Source organism: Psammomys obesus, unplaced genomic scaffold, assembly GCF_907164565.1.
Source record: "Psammomys obesus unplaced genomic scaffold, mPsaObe1.curated_primary_1811, whole genome shotgun sequence".
Taxonomy (NCBI): Eukaryota; Metazoa; Chordata; class Mammalia; order Rodentia; family Muridae; genus Psammomys; species Psammomys obesus.
In genome coordinates this window covers 20219319-20236670 of record NW_026596040.1, presented here as the reverse complement: position 1 = coordinate 20236670, position 17352 = coordinate 20219319, and positions in this window count along the sequence as shown.

Genomic DNA, 17352 nt, shown 5'->3' with positions numbered 1-17352 from the left:
ATAGTAGATTATATATTTGATGTGTTCCTTGGGGGATATAGGACTATTTAATTAATTTACCTGGTCCTGATTCAGCTTTGGTAAGTCGAATTGATCAAGAAAATTGTCCATTTCATTTAGATTTTCAAATTTTGTGGCATATAGACTTTTGAAGTTAGTCCTAAAGATTGTTTGGATTTCCTCAGTGTCTGTAATTATGTCCCCCTTTTCATTTCTGATTTTGTTGCTTTGAATGGTGTCTCTCTGCCTTTTAGTTAGCTTGGCTAAGGGCTTGTCTATCTTGTTGATTTTTCTCAAAGAACCAACTCTTGGTTTCATTGATCCTTTGAATTGTTTTATTTGTTTCTAATTGATTGATTTCAGCCCTGAGTTTGATTATTTCCAGCTGTCTACTCCTTTTTGGTGTGTCTGCTTCTTCTTTTTCTAGGGTTTTTAAGTGAGCCATTAAGTTGCTTGAATGAGCTGTCTCGAATTTCTTCTTGAAGGCACTTAGTGCTATGAACTTTCCTCTTAGCACTGCTTTCATTGTGTTCCACAAGTTTGGGTATGATGTGTCTTCATTTTCATTGAGTTCTAGGAAGACTTTAATTTCTTTATTTATTTCTTCCCTGACCCAGCTGTCATTTAGTAGCAAGTTGTTCAGTTTCCACGTGTGTGTAGGCTTTTTGCTATTTCTGTTGTTGTCTAGGTCAAGCTTTATTCCATGGTGATCAGACAGGATACAAGGGATTATTTCAATCTTCTTGTATCTGTTGAGGCTTGCTTTGTGACCAACTACGTGGTCTATTTTGGAGAAGGTTCCATGAGGTGCTGAGAAGAAGGTAAATTATTTTGTGTTTGGGTGTAAGTTCTGTCAATGTCTGTTTGATTCATGACCTCTGTCAGAGACATTGTTTCTTTGTTTAATTTCTGTTTTGTTGACCTGTCCTTTGTTGAGAGTGGGGTGTTGAAGTCTCCCACTATTAATGTTTGGGGATCTATATGTGGTTTAAGTTTTATCAATGTTTCTTTTAGAAATGTCGGTGCTCTTGTATTTGGGGCATAGATGTTCAGGATTGTGATGTCTTCCTGGTAGAATTTTCCCTTGATGAGTATGAAGTATCCTTCCCCATCTCTTTTGATTAATTTTGGTTGAAAGTCAATTTTATCAGATATTAGATAGCTACTTCTACTTGCTTCTTGGGTCCATTTGCTTGGAAAGCCATCTTCCAACCCTTTACCCTCAGGTAATGTCTACCTTTGTGACTTAGGTTTGTTTCTTGTATGCAACTGATTGCTGGGTTTTGTTTACGCATCCATTCTGTTAGTCTGGGTCTTTTTATTGGAGAATTGTGTCCATTGATGTTCAGAAAGATTAATGACCAGTGGCTGTTAGATCCTTTGATTTTGATGTTGGCTGTGGTCATAAGGTTGTGTGCTTGGTTGCTTTTTGTTTTACTGTAGTGAGGTTAATTATTTCCCACGTTTCCTTGAAAGTAGCTAGTTTTCTTGGGTTGTATTTTCCCTTCTAGTGTCTTCTGTAATGCTGGATTTGTGTGTAGGTATTGTTGAAATTTGTTTTTGTCATTGAATATCTTTTTTTCTCTGTCCATGAGGACTGAGAGTTTTGCTGGGTATAGTAGCCTGGGCTGACATCTGTGTTCTCTTAGTGTTTGCATGATATCTGTCCAGGCCCTTCTGGCTTTCATAGTCTCTGTTGAAAAGTCAGGTGTGATTCTAATGGATATGTTACTTGGTCTTTTTCCCTTGCACCTTTTAGTATTTTTTCTTTCTTCTGTATACTTACTGTTTTGATTATTATGTGGCGGGAGGATTTTCTTTTCTGGTCTAATTTATTGGGTGTTCTGTAGGACTCTTGTATTCTTATTGGCCTCTCCTTTAAGTTGGGGAAATTTTCTTCAATGATTTTGTTGAAAATATTTTCTGGGCCTTGGAGCAGGGAATCTTCTTTTTCCTTTATTCCTATTATTCTTAGGTTTTGTATTTTTATGTTGTCTTGAATTTCTTGGATGGTCTGTGTCAGGAATTTTTTAGATTTAACATTTTCTTTGACAGATACATTGATTTCTTCCATTGTGTCTTCCACACCTGAGATTCTTTCTTCCATCTCTTGTAGTCTATTGGTTATGCAAACCTCTGTAGTTCCTGTTTTCTTCCCTAAGTTTTTTCTATCCACAATTTCTTCCATTTGTGTTTTCTTTAATTTTTCCAATTCTATCTTCAGATCTTGAGCCGTTTTGTTGATTTCCTTCACCTGTCTGACTGTATTTTCCTGATTTTCCTTCAATTCCTTCAATTGTTTGTTTGAACAATCCTCTGTTTCTTTTATTTCATTCAGTGATTTAAGCATTTCCTTTCTAAAGGCCACAAACTGTTTGGCTGCAACTTCCTGTATTTTTTTAGGGATAACCATAATCTGTTTGTTTTTATCTTCCTCTATTTCTTCATGCATTTTATTTGTTTCCTCTGTTATCCTCTTCATGAGCATAGATGTTAGGTCATCTTCTTGAATTTCAATTATGCTGGGGTGTCCACGGGTACTTGCCCCTGGATAACTGGGTTCTGGAAATGCCATATTGGTCTGTCTTTTGTTGGTTGAGCTTTTACGCTGGCCTCTACCCATTGGAATATATTAGGTGTTTGGAGTTAGTTTCTGGTGGTTCCTGGAATCCTGTGGTGGAGAGAGAGAGAATCCCCTTGGCAGGAAGATGGTTTTTCCTGAAGGAAGCCTTCTCAGCTTTTTGGGTATAGTCACTGGATGGCTGGTGTTTTTCAGGAGTTACCACTGCTCCCCTCAGGGATTCAGACCTGAGTGGTAACTGTGGTCCTGATTAGTCAAGAGGGCTCTCCTCTCACCGGGAGAAGTCCTGAAGACAGCTGCTCTGCTTCTGGGTTTCTTGCTGTAAATTTAGTGCTCTGCTGTTGTAACCTGTGTGTCCCCTGGTTTGGTCAGTTTTGGTAGGGAAAACTGGTTGCCCCTTGGAGCAGTATCTGGGGGTTGATCTCGGGGATTCTGGCTTTTGTAGGTCTGAGGTTGGGACTCTGTGCCCCAGTACACAAGCGGTAATCTGTATCGGTTGGGTACGGCTCTCCTGGTAACAGCAGGCTATCTGGTGCACAGCAGGTCCTTGGGTTGGGCCAGTCTGCCGGACCTTTTCCAGGGATATACTTAGTGGCCTAAGTCTGTCCCCCTTGCTTCGTTCCCTGTGAGGATTTCTCCCGACAGTGACTCCCAGTCTCGGGTGCCCTGGGCACACAGCTCTGTCTGTGACAGAAAGCTGGATGCACTGAAATTGTCTGTGCTTGCGGCTGGAGCCCAGTTCAGTGATGGCAGCCTGTACCCCCTGGTCTGCGAGACCACTTTTTCCAGGGAAAGACTGGGTGATCCAAGTCAGTGCTGTTTCCTTTCTTCCCCGTGGGATTTTCTCCTGACAGAGACTATCAGTCTCTATGCCCTGGGGTGCACAGCTCTGTTTGTACCGTTTCCTTCCTTCCCTGTGGCGTTTTCTTGTGACTGGGACTTCCTGTCTCTGGTGTTTTTGTGCCCACAGAACAGCCTGGGAAGATGATAAAGACACACAGGCATGTGGCTCTGGTCTGGCGACCTAGTGCCTGCACAACCCAGGATCTCTTCCGAGTTCTGGCTGGGTGACCTGAGAGTGGACCCTACCTGTTCCCACACCATGGGAAACACGACTGCTGTTGTTTTAGGGCCCAGAGTTCAATCTCTTGGTTGCTGTACGAAAAATGTCCTGCTCCTCAGACGCAGTGTTCTCCTGCCGCCGCCGTCTTGTCCCTCTCCCAAATGTTTCTTTTAATGAATTCAGGCTACAGTTTTTTGAGAGAGAGCCCTAACTTTCCTGTTTCTCTGGACATACCTTGTGCTATCCTGACTGCACATTCTGAAACAACTCACAAGGCCCCATTCAACCAATCCTTGAATGTTTGTGTCCTGAGCTCCTCAGTACCATGTCCCACTCATATGGTAATTTTTGTCCAGTTTAGTCTCACCAAGACCCATCCTACTCTTGAAATAGTCACAATTTGACTCTTATCACAGAATACTAATTTTCAGATTTTTAGTACATGGGCAGCTTTGCGGTCATTAACAATGGTGAGGTCTTTTTTTTTTTTAGTTTTTTTTTAATTTTTTTGTATTTTATTTTTTTCTTATCAGTTACATTTTATTAACTCTGTACCCCAGCCGTGTCCCGATCCCTCATTCCCTCCCAGTCCCTCCCTCCCTCCCTCCTCTCCACCGTGCCCCTTGCCAAGTCCACTGATAGGGGGGACCTCCTCCCCATTCATCTGATCCTGTTTTATCAGGTATCTTCATAGGGCTTTCTTAGATAGTATTTTTTTTATATTGTCCCACAAAGGTTTTGAGAATTTTAAATATTTTTTCATTTTAAAAATTTAAATAAACATATTAACAGGCTTATAATAAATAACTATTATAAAAAATAAAACATCTGGCAAGAAGAATGCCATCTTTTAGGGTTTTTCTTTGCAAATTTATGAATATATGCATGAATATAAGGCAAGCTGATTTTCATATTTGTTTCTCTGTTTGATACAGGAAATTCTATCGTATGTTATCATAAATAAATGATATTCAAAATCTAAATAATACTCAGTACTATAATATTACTTTTGTTTCATTGACTCTCCGAAGAGCTTCCAAGATTCCCTTACCACATCTGAGAGCAGATGGTGTTGGTACAAGAAGCCGGAGGCAGAATAGCTGGTTAGATACATGGTGAGTAGATACCTGGGTGCTGTGGAGCAGAGGGCCAGATAAGTTCACAGCGCTGATAAAAATGAAGGTGGTGGGCGTGGGACTGAGAGGACCCATGTTGATTTCCACCACTGACATGGTGCCTCATGACTCTTGTAGTGCTGGTGCCTAAGGATTTGATGTCCGATTTTTTTTTTAACCTCCACAAACACTATTCACATGCAATGCACATGAAGGCAAAATACCACATACATAAAATAAAATTAAAGTTAATGAAGTGAGGATGAATGAGGCTGGGTTCCAAGTGGATAAATAAGATATAGTCAGCCAGTGGAAACGGTTGATCTGGTGAACCCAGGTAAATTGCAGAGTCGAGGCAGTGCAAGGAACCAGACAAGTGGGAAAAAAATAACACTACTGTCTCTGGAGTGTTGAGATGGAGAGATCGTGCCACAGCAGGAAGAGTTGCTCAGGCACAGAAGTTGGAATCCCTCTGTCCTAAGGAGTCAGGCCACACAATGAACAGCAGCAGAAAGGAACACAAGCAAGGAACAAGGACACACACAGAAAGAATGGAGGAATTTTTACTGTCTCAGTAAGAACCTATTATATTAATTATGGTGTCCTAGTCACTTTTCTATTGCTTTGAAGAGACACTATGTCCAAAGCAACTTATCGAAGAAAGCATTTTTACTGGGGAGCTTGTTTATAGCTTCGGAGGGTGAGTGTATGATCATCATGACAGGGAGCTGGCAGCAGGCTGCCAGGCATGGCGCTGGAGTGGTTGCTATAAGTTTACATCTGATCCTCAAGGGTGAGGCAGTGTGAAAGCTAACAGGGAATGGGGTGGGCTTTTGAAACCTCAAAGCCCTCCCCCACTGGCATGCCTCCTTCAACAAGCCTACATCTTCCAATCCTTTCTGAATAGTTCCACCAAATAGGAACCAGACATTCCAATATCTGAGCCTATGAAGGCCATTCTTATTCAGCAAACCGTATACAAGGTACATATTTTAGAAAATTAAAAATCAGCTCAAGGTGGGTAACATAAGGGTTAAAAGGCTTTTGTAGTATAAAGCAGTGCACTTTAATTTTGCTATCAAGCGGATGTGAAAATATTGGCTAACTGAAGTTCAGGTTTTGCTGTGGTCCTTTTCACTAAAGCTTCCACCCAGATGACTCAAAGAAAGTTTTCACTTTTTTTTTTTCAGGTTTGTCTGAATTATCTAAACAAAGAAATTGCTAACTTAGAAATTCAACAGGCCTTGTAGTTTTTGATGAAACCATCAGTAATGTACTGAACTGTGAAACGGCAATAGCATCTTTCAGGCTACCCTTCCCCAGCATTGGTCTAACAGTTCTTTTCACAAATGCCTTTAGCTAGATTGACTGAGCTCTGGCTGTAGAGGTAGAACGCATACACTGTACATCCAGGCACCTTAGTATAAGTTTCAGCTGTGACTATTCTTGGTCTTCACCTTGAGTACAACAGGATTAACTGAAACCCAGGGACTTCCGTTCACCTGTGAGGTTTTATTTTTTCCCCCTTAATTAAATCATTTGAAGTTGGAAGGCCCACTTTTAATCTGGATCTTTTAAAGTGGGATGGTCCATCTTTAATCTGGGCCACACCTTCTGGTGGTAGGTAGCCTATATCAAAGATGTGGAAGAAGAAAGGAAGCTCTCTTTCTCTCTCTGCCTGCTTTCCCTCACTCTTGCTGTCCTGTCGGTTCCTTCACTGCGGTTAGAGCTTACTTTTTCAAGACTCCAGAGATATTGAAGACCAGTCGAGATATGAGCCTTGTGGCTGGAACAACTACTGGATTCTATGACTTTTAACTTGTAGACAGCTATTTTTGGATTAACTGGATCACAGTCTGTAAGCCACTCTAATACATCCCTTTTCTATATCTATATACTGATTCATTCTTTCAGATCTGTTCCTCTAGGGAACCTTAACTAATACAAACTAATAAAAGAAGAAAATTAATTACTACTTAACTTAACTAGTAATTCAATTTCATTTACATATTTCTATGTAAATAAGAGTTCTTGGTCGCTTCCATGTGTAGTATGCAGTATTATGTGTATGCATGTGGTACTATATTTGATCTCCCCATCTACCCTTCCTGTCAGGTGGCATGGAGTTTGCTCTTTTCCTACTTTGTTTCATTTGGTGGAAATTGTGGGCACAAATCTATACCTCACCAACACAGCGAGGTAGAGAGTCGCCAATTTCTGCTAATAAAGTACCTGAAAGTCTTCTGTTTTTTCTATTCTCTAAGAGCTGATGTTTCAATTTCTTTTTGATGCTGAGGGCTACACATTTCTCTGTCAGTAACCTATCTTCCCATGATGTCAGGCAAAATGGTTTCTGTTAATTATCAACAAAGTAATATAAAATAAATCAATAACAAATGTTGGATTCTGGACAAAAAAGCCTTGAGAAAATGCTGTCTGAATGTGGTTTGAAATAAGACAGAGTGAATGTACCGAGACTTCCATTTATAGAGAGATGAAGGGGAAGCTCCTAGTGGTGTCTAGAATCAACAAGTCTGTCGCCTGGAGGAATGCACGCGGGGGTAGGATGCCTAAAGGTGGTGAAGGCTGCCAGACAGTACATTAGTCCATTTTTCTTTCAAGTTATAACAAAATGCCCTAGGTGTTCTATTTTTATAACGTGAAGAGGCTCATCTAGCACAGTTATGGAGATTGAGAGCAAGGATCTGGCATTGGTTTGGCACTGGTGAGTATCACATCTGGTGGTGAGCATCATCACAGCAGTGGGTATTACGTGTAACGGGAAGGCTGAAGAGAAATGACATCCTAGATCATCACATGGGGAACCTAATGACATGTGACCAGACCACACCAGTTATGATCATGCTACTTCCGAATTCCACCATCCTGGGGACCAATTCTGAAACACCAACCTCTGGACTCATCGAATTCATTTCCATGTCACGGCATGATGGTACATGGCAAATTAAAATCTAGGAAACAAGTTCACTCTGTAAAAGGCTTAATCAGGACACATAACAAAGTTATCAGCCTTCCTTGAGCAGTGATTAAAGAAAGTTACTGAGAGTAGCAGTTAGCCAAAGATCACTGAAAGTCAAAGTGGAACTTTTTTTTTTTTTTTTTTTTTTTTTGGAGTCACTGAATTAAATATCTTTGTTCTGATAAACCTTCCAAAGTGGAAGAACTTTGATAAAGTAAGAGTGAGGTTTTGACACATGAAACAAGGAAATCTTGGGGGGTTTGGAGATACTATCTAGACTGACAGATCTATATGGTGTCCGAGTGCTTGTCCTTTTCCTAATGAAATAGCATGTACTCCCTTGAGAAGTAAAACCCCCATTATTGCCTCATTGCTTAAGTTAGACTGTTAAAACATCAGCTTTGCTTAGGCAGTAAAATGAAAACCTAAGGGATAATGTTTCATATAATTCTCTGAATTCAAGGTGCCTAGGAATGTATATAGAAATGTGTCTTGTCAGCTGGGTGTGGTGGAGCACACCTGTAATCCCAGCTCTCAAGGAGGCAGAGGCAGGAGGATCTCTGTGAGTCCTAGGCTAGCCTGATCTACAAAGTGAGTCCAGGACAGCCAAAGTTACACAGAGAAACTGTGTCTCGAAAAATAAACAAAACAAACAACCAAAAATGTGTTTTGTCAGTGCTTAAATAAAATGGTAAACGTTATTTTGGATTAGAGTATTTTTTTTTCAACTTGGGTATGTGAACTCAGAAGAGTTTTTGTGTCTGACATGATAGCTCCATTCAGATCTAGTTTTCGTGATAAAAAACTACATTAAACATAGGCATGGAATAGCAAGAATTATAAGAAAAAATCTTGGCATAGTTTGAAGATATACATAAAATAATCTAGAAGCCAAAAAAAAAAAATGGTAAACTAAATCTCTCATGCTTTAAAAAAAAACACAAACAAAAACCTGCAAAATTCTTAACCCAACCATCTTTCCCAAACATTTTCTGCAAACTAAACCTTTAAAATTAACTTTTCTGGCTGATCCTCTCTGGACAGGAAGAGGCAGTTACTGAGATGCCCTAAATGGTAGTCTGTGAGCTTGTCACAGATGATGGGTGCCTGGTATACAACACCTAGCTCAGGGAGGAAGAGCAGGGAGTGCTAACAGTGCAGGCTAGACATGGACTTCACTGCTCTGCCCTGTGTGTGTCTTCTCAGGAAAGTTGCCTTCAGAACTTGTCAAAAATGAAGACCCATTCAGGGTCCTCTGAGTCTAACTCCTTCAGAAAAAAAATTTGAAGGCATCACATAGAAATAGTAAAGTAATGGTAAAAAAATATATATGCTTTCTGTTAAGTGCATAATCTTCTAAATAATAAAAGGTAATGATAAAATATTTTACGAATATAGGATGAGACATTGCTTTCTTCCTGTAAACTCTGAGGTCCCTCCATACTTAGGACACTCATTTATTTAAGGAACGCTTTTACTTCGGTTGCTCAATAAGGTCTAAGAAGAGATAGGAAGGTTTTTCTCAGAGCTCATCCAATCAGAATATATTTCATTCACTTCAAAGCAAACCTTTTAGTTTTATATTCAATCTAAAAGTAAGTCTGACTCCATGTTACATGCAAGGAAATTGTGGATTCAGTGATATTTATTGCTGTGCCTTCAAACAGTAAGAGACTCTGAGTTACTTTTCTACAGTAACATGAGAGTGGGCAGAATCCACAAGGCAAAAATTTATTACTTAGGTAGAAAAGAAGTGAGGATAAATACCAGCCAGGTAGCAAGTTGACACTAAAGCTTTAACGTAAAATTCCTAATGAATTTCTTTTATTTTTAAAACATGGATTCCTTGCTGTTTACAGTGTGGATGATAGAAAATTTAACCTAGACAGGTTGATACTAAGTTTGTGATCATATAAAGAATATGCAGTGCTTCAAAATAAAAAATAAAAACTTAAAGTTTTGACTCAGCTGATTTTGTCACCCGAAAGAAAAAAAAAAAAAAGATTGTTCCCTTTTCTGTCCCCAGAAGTATATTTTTTATATTCTAATCTTCTTCCCAGGAGACAACCCGACATGGATCCTGAAAAGAATAGTGACCCATTCCTCTGTTAGTTGTGACAGGATGCCTGACATAAACAACCACAGGAAGCAGGGGTCATGGTTGAGGGAACATAGTCCATTGTGATGACCACATGGCAGTGGGTAGCTGAAATGTGCCTAGTGCTTGCAATGAGTCCCATCTTGGCTGATCAGGAAGCTAAGAGCTCAGCAGATACCGGCTGGACTACAACCCTTAAGCCCCATCACTCTGACCCTTTATTCTCCAGTAAAGGTCTGAGTTCAGAAGTTTCCACAGCCTTTCTTATGGTACAACAGGTTGGGGACCAAGTATGCAAACATGTAAACCATGAAACACTCTATTTTAAAGAGTTTATAACATGAGGTCTTAAACTACATTTCAGGACACTGTGTTGTTGAATAGGTTTCTCAGGTCACAGCGAAAGACTCATTCGTCTGTGTGACTGAGAAGCCCCCGGGATAGCTCCTCCGGTCTACAACACGCCAGAGAGCAAGCAGATGATGATTGTACTTTAATCCAACACTTCTTGCAAGCATCAAATTCTCACTGTGGTAGTCCTGCTTGAAAGTCCATGTCTGCTATTTCCTCAGAGGACTTAGGAGCTTTGGGTACCTTTTCTCAGAACTTAGTCTTCTTGTAGCTGAGATCTAAAAATTGAAAATAGCCTTTAAAATACTGGGTGAAAGTTTAACTCCTGCTCATTCTGCTCAGAAACTCTTATTATTTTTACTCTATGCAAGGTAGGAGGGTAGCCAATATTGAAGGAACTTACATTCTAGAAGTACCATGATTATATGTGGCTTACAGGGATGTGGGAAATATTATACACCTCATGTTATACAAATTTAAATTATACATGCAACATGAGCAAAGAATGAAATATCGGACACAGTTTCCTTCATACTTTGAGTGTGTATATATTGCAATCATCATCAAAAGGGATCAATGATGCATTTGATAGGGTAATTACAAGCTTGCCTTTATAGGCACCATGAGGGTAATACATTGTCATAAATAACAATGAAGACAACAACAAAAATACTGTTAGGGAGTTCTAGAGGAGAGAAAAATCAACTTAGGTTCAATATAGGTAAGTTGTGAAGAGCATGACATTATATGCAACAGCAGTCTGTGATCTCCCAGTTAGAGAGACAAGCAATTAGACGAACATTGTCATTTGACAGCAAAGGACATATGAGGTGATTCTTAGAAAATATCTGGAAGAAATAATACAAAGGAGAATTTTCATGTGCACTGATAAGAAAATAACATTAGAAAATTACCTCTTTTATCTCATTACTCTTAAATTTCATCAGTGGATCAACAGACCTCACAAGTGTCAAACAGCAAAAAAAAAAAAAAAAATTAAAGTACACACACACACACTCAGAATCACAAATAGATAACAGTCAAGGTCACTAACTAACAAAATTGGAAGCAGAGATTAGTAGGGGGGACTTCACACCCTAAATGCATGAGCTGCCTGTGAATGGAGCATGAGCATCTCCCTGTTTGGGCCAAGGGGGTATTCATGGAGTCTGTGGACCCACCATTGGCTCAGCACACACACACATAGCCCAATAACTGACTAATCTCAGAGAGTTTAACTCAGCCATTGTCCATTTTCTGCCATCGTCTCGTAAAACTCCCTAGACTAGTATTTCCTAGTCTTCCTAATGGTGTGACCCTTTAATACAGTTTCTCATGTTGTGACGACCCTCAACCATAAAGTTATTTCATTGCTATAATTACTGTTATGAATAGTATTATAAATTATCTGATATAGAGGCTGTCTGATATGTGACCCCCAAAAGGGTCGTGACCCACAGGTTGAGAACCGCTGCTCTAGACAGTAAATTCTAACGACGTTTTCTTCTCTGAACACCTTTCTCTCTTGGGATGTTCTGTAACCTTTCCTTTTTTCTCACCTTCCGTTAATTTCTCACTTCTCTGTCTTGCACTTTAGTAAATCTCACCTCTGCTTTGCTTGCTTCTATGGATGTCCGTGCTGTTAATCTTCATTGGCAAGAAACAATGAACTTCACAGCCACTGGCATGATGTTTCATGATGCTGAATTTCTGGCACCCTAGATCCTTGGATCAATCACAAGAATGTGGAGAAAGGAGCTGCTGCATTTAAAATACCTGAATCACTAATATGTATCCATTCATATGTTTGTGTGTATATGAGAGTAATGATGTTGATTCTCAGAATAATTCAAAATATCTTTTCGAATCATCTTATGTGTTAATCAAACATTTTATACTCCATCTTTTTTGTTGATTTATCACTTCTAGCTCTTTTTCATATATATATATAATTACCCTATGTTTTTATACATATATTATTTGTATCTGTACTTCAGGTATAGAATTGAAATTTATTAATAATATGTTTCTATTTTTTCTCTTTTTTATCTCAATGAGAGGCAATGGATTTTCTCTGCATAATTTGAATAAAACATCTTTCATTTTCCTTTAGTCTCCATTTTCTGTGTGCAGAATTCTGGCTTGATTTTTTTTTTCTTTTACTTGCAGTGCTCTGAAGATGTCAACACATTGTATTCTAAAACCTGAAGTGTCAGCTGTAAGCATTGCTGGAATTCTTAGCTGCGTGCAGTCTGTCTTTGCTCTCTGGCAGAGTTCAGTTACTGAAAGCCTAAGTCAAAAGAAGTATATGAGTATAATTCTTTTGTTTATGGAGTATATGGAGTTCAGAGAAAAAGATAGGCATTGGATTGGCCATTGGGAATTGTCAGCAAGTGGAATTTAAAATTATATTTTATAAGATTACTACAAAAGTTAGGGTAAGTGAGAAGCTATGAATACAGAGAGAGGAACATTCACTCACATGTGGAGGCTAAAAAACATGAGGAGCAAACAGTCTGCTTTGTACAAAAAAAAAGAAAAAAGAAGAAAAAGCTTTCGCAATGTTTCGGAAAGAATCATGCTAGCAAAGGATCTTGACCAACTGAGAGATTGAGCACTGCCCCATTGGGCAATATCGAGGTCATTGCAATTTTAGATGAAATGAGCTGATGTGAATAAAAATTCACATTTGTCTTAAAGAAAGCGAAGAAATGTGCCCTATCTGGTACAGGAGTTAAAGCAAATGAAGTTTCGGGTTTGTTTGTTTGTTTGTTGTTATTTTGGTCTGTAAGCTGGTTTTTTTTTTGTTGTTGTTGTTGTTGTTTGTTTTTAAGATGAAAGATATTTTAATCTACTAAGAAGAAGGATGTAACAAACAGTTTTTCTATGCCCATCCTTGCTCTGAATAATGACAAGGAGACCTATTATATTTATTATAAGCTTAGGACACTGTAGTCAGCTATTCTAACCCAATAATACTAGCCTGGTCCATGTCCTGGCATTTGCCCCATTTCCTGCCATCTCATTCTAGTTGCGGAACCTGCTTCTTCATTTGTGTCTTGATGGTGACTCTCTGTAGTCTCCACCTGGGACCTCCTCTCTCTCTACCTGGAAGTCCAGCCTCCTAATCCTGGCTCAGATTATTGGCCAACAGATTTTTATTAAGACTAATCAGAAGGTGATAAAGAAAATGCTTACAAAACATTTGAGACAGAACACACTTCATAAAAATGACAATTTTAAAGTCTGGCCTGTAAATTATCATTTCACTAATAATACAAGGATAGTCTCTACACAGTGCACAAAACATCTCTGCGACAGAAAGATCAAGTCAGGAAAGACATTTTACCAAGGCAAGAAATAGAAAAGAGAGAGATCTGGGTTAGTAGCAGGGGTGCAAGTCTTTGAGCAGAGGGAACTGATACCGTTTACAGAGGAGAGACTGAGACTGGCTTAAACCAGAGAGATATCAAATTCAAAATGGTGGGGAACAAAACACACCTGAGTCATAGGAGGAAGAATTGCAGTAAAAGCTTGACAATGTTTAATGCATGCTTTTGTTTCTTACAGAAGCAAAACTCATGTCTCGTTTGCAAGCCATTTCCAGAATGTATGACTTACTTACCTCTGTACTATTAAATCGTGGATAGGATATCCATTCTCCTAACCTTCTTGCTGAAGACCTCAGAGAATCCACCCTCAAGAAACGTTCTAAGTGTCCGTCCATTACTTCACCTATATTGTACTCAGGCAGGCTGTGCCTCGGTTTGATCTATTGGTGGGCCATTTGCTGTCTTCTTGAGAGGTGAAAGCGGTTTATTCTAAATAATAGTTAGCAGTTGGGGGGGTAGTGGTACAAGGAGTGGGATAGTTGTGATAGTACTCACCAGGTTGCAGATAAATAGTGAAAAGGGATAGTTACAAGAGGTTAACTACTCCAGGAAGTAGTTACCTGGGGAAAGCAGATAGTATTTTTAAATGTCATTGTTTTTCCATTTTACTTATTAAATAGCAGAAACAAAGAGAGTTTGCGTTGAAATATGTATTCTGGCTTTCGTCCTTGATTATATCTTTTTAAGTAAAATAGTCTCCAATCATTTCTGGGAGAGCCTTTGTGCTATCAACTGTATGAGAGTTGTTTTGGTCCCGGAATTCTGTAGTTCCGGATCTCCCAGGACACAAGACCACCAGTCTGGAAGTGCGTTTTTCCAGCTAAAGGCCCGAGCATCCGACCCAAAGGCCTGGTTTCTGGGCAGGAAAGGATGAAGTGTAAAGTAAGTCCTGGGGTTCAGCTTCTCTTAGGAAAGAGTGTAGCTGGCAGAACGAGAGCCCTTCGGCAGGACTCCCAGTTTTAAACTGGGGTGTGGAAAGGGTTTTCCCACAGTGTTACAGTTGGCTAGCTCCTTTAATGGAATTGCTAGTACCAGACAGCAGCAGCAGGAACTTGAAGTTCCAAAGCTAAGGCAGATAGTGACAGGAGTCTGGTTTGCCTCTGGCGGACAAAGTAGCGGCTTTGATAGTCTGCTTCCCCAGCTGGACCCTGTGATGGGTGGAGAGACGAGAAAGATGGCGACAGAGACCTGCGCTAAACCCTAGTAAACAGCAGATGCCCACGGTGGTTGGCGAGCCTTCTGTGGTGGTCTTGGTGGTCCCACCATTGGCCTACGATGGTCACTGTGCTGCCCAACCACAGCCTGGCTGGAAGTCAAGCCCAGCTATGAATTTTTGGGGGAGAAAGGAGAGGACTTTCTTCCCCAATGTTACAGCCTAGAATAACAAGCTCTTGGACGATCTTTAATGTGGTGGATTGTGCTCTTTATATTGTGAAGAGGGACTTTAAAAATCTTGGGCAGTTGGGAGGGGTTTGAAGGGGGTGGATTCATTTGATTGGCTGGGACTAGGATTCTGGGCGGTGCTCTATTTGCCTGGGGGAAGATAACAAGCTTAGTGAATGACCCCCCCCCCCCCCCCCCAAGCCTCTGGGGCTTGTGTCTCTTGCTCCTGAGGCAGGCAAAGAAACAGGAGAGAGCTTTGTCACACAGCTTTTGTTCTCAGGATGAGACTTGAAATCGCAAACGTGAGATTTCCAGGGTTTGAACAGGCTCCATCCGGGCGGTTCCATGCCAGTTCCTCTGGAGCCACAGTCCGGGAGCCGCACAGAATTCCTCGGGGCTTCATTTTTCCAAGGTTCCTTTCCTTATTCCATGCTTCATGTGGTTCAAAGAAAAACCCTCCCAGTTCCCACTCTGCTCCACTCCATCAGAAAACCGAGCTCAGGTCAAGACTGGATTTACTAATTTGACTGCTATTTCTAGTCTCTTTATTTAAACTTTACTAACACCGAAGTGTGTTTTCGAGAAACACCCACCTCTCAGCTCCTGAATGCCAGGTGTAGTAAATACTGTCTGAGGAGGCAGCAAGCAGAACGAGTACACAGGATACAATTTTAGAGCATTTTAAATGAAAATATGGCGGAAAACATTTTAAAATATTCGGTGAAATAGTTCCCAATACATCTGTTGTATAACAATGATTATGGTAAATAATATATAAACTAAATGTGAGACCTTTTAATGTTTTAGAATTTAAGAAAGGTCCAGAATATTTGCCTTAAATGTATTTGCCGATGGAAAAGCAAAACTATTTCAGAAAACAAAAGACACAGTATTCTAAAATAGCTTAGCTTTCATCTACTTTTGAATGGCAGTTCAATTAAACATACCTGTAGGATATTTGGTGTAAGTACAGAACTTTCTGGGAAAAAGTATAACACTGCTATTGAAGGTTAGATATGTGACAGGAAAAAAAAAAGCCAAGCTTGGGAGTGAATAAATCTATGAGATTTTAGGTTTTAAACACTAATAGATCCTTGTGTTTTACATTAGATTCAGGATTCCATCACCCACCAACTTCTTCACCAGGCCACTGTTAGTCACATGTGCAAAGCAGCCCAGCTCCTGGCTAATTTTGTCCCCCTGGGCCTGCATTTGCCTCTTTGTCAAACACATTTTACTCAGCATTTCCCAAAATGGTTCCCCAACTTCAGGGAAAATCTACAAGCTTAGCACTGTCTGGGTGAAGGTGAAGAAATCGATCCTTTCCTTAGGCATCGGCTCCATGAAGAAATGGCATAGAAGTAAAAGAGATTACAAAACACCCTCTCATAAGACAGCGGGGAGAACTAGGAAGGGATATTTATTGGTAATTCTGGAATTATCTGTTTTTTCCCCCTATGACTTCATCAGTCTGCATGGTGAGATATGGAGACTTCCACAGGGGATGGAGGACAGCAATCTAAAAGACTTCTTTCAGAGAAACAGCTCTCATAACAAAACAAAGCAGGTTGGAGGTAGCTCACAAGAGAGCTGTCAGTTTCTCCTTCCAGTTAACCTTCTGGGGTTTAAAAAAAACAAAAACTCAATTTCCAGACAGACACAGCAAGGTGAATACACAGCCATTTCTTCTTCAGAAGGAAGAAGAAATAGATTGTTTTCTCCTCTCCTAGGGAAATGAGAATGTAGAAGCAAAAATATATAATTGGGCTTACCTAGAAGGGGATATTTTAAAAAGATGTAGATAGATTTACCATGGAGTTTGAGAGCAGAGACTTCAGAAATGCACCCCCACGTTGTGAATTCCAGGGAGAACAATAGAGATTATAAAACTGGATTTAAAATACCTTGCTCTTGCCTGAGACTTCCTGTGCCTGGGGGAGGGGATTTGGAAGGGTCTCTAATCTTGCTGCCTCCAGAACAGACACAAGTAGCCTGGACACTAGACTAGTGATGTAACGCAGAGGTTACCAAACACAGGCCAAACACAGGTCAGACTAAAGGCTATGCATTTCTTAGATATGTCCTTAGATATAAGGTGCTGACAGGAAGCTTGCTATATTGTACAGGGGCCAATGTCACCCACCACAGGGATAAAAATAGGTAAAAAGACTCTTATTTCCTTCACCAGTGACACCTGATTCTGTGAACGGAGTTCTGTTCCTAGATGCAAACCCAGGGGAAATGGAACAAACAGGAGAATGAAAATCTGAACTTCATTTAACCTGAGTTATTGAGTGATCCTTGGATGTGGTGATTGAATCGAATTAGCACAGAATGCCATATCTATCTATCTATCTATCTATCTATCTATCTATCTATCTATCTATCT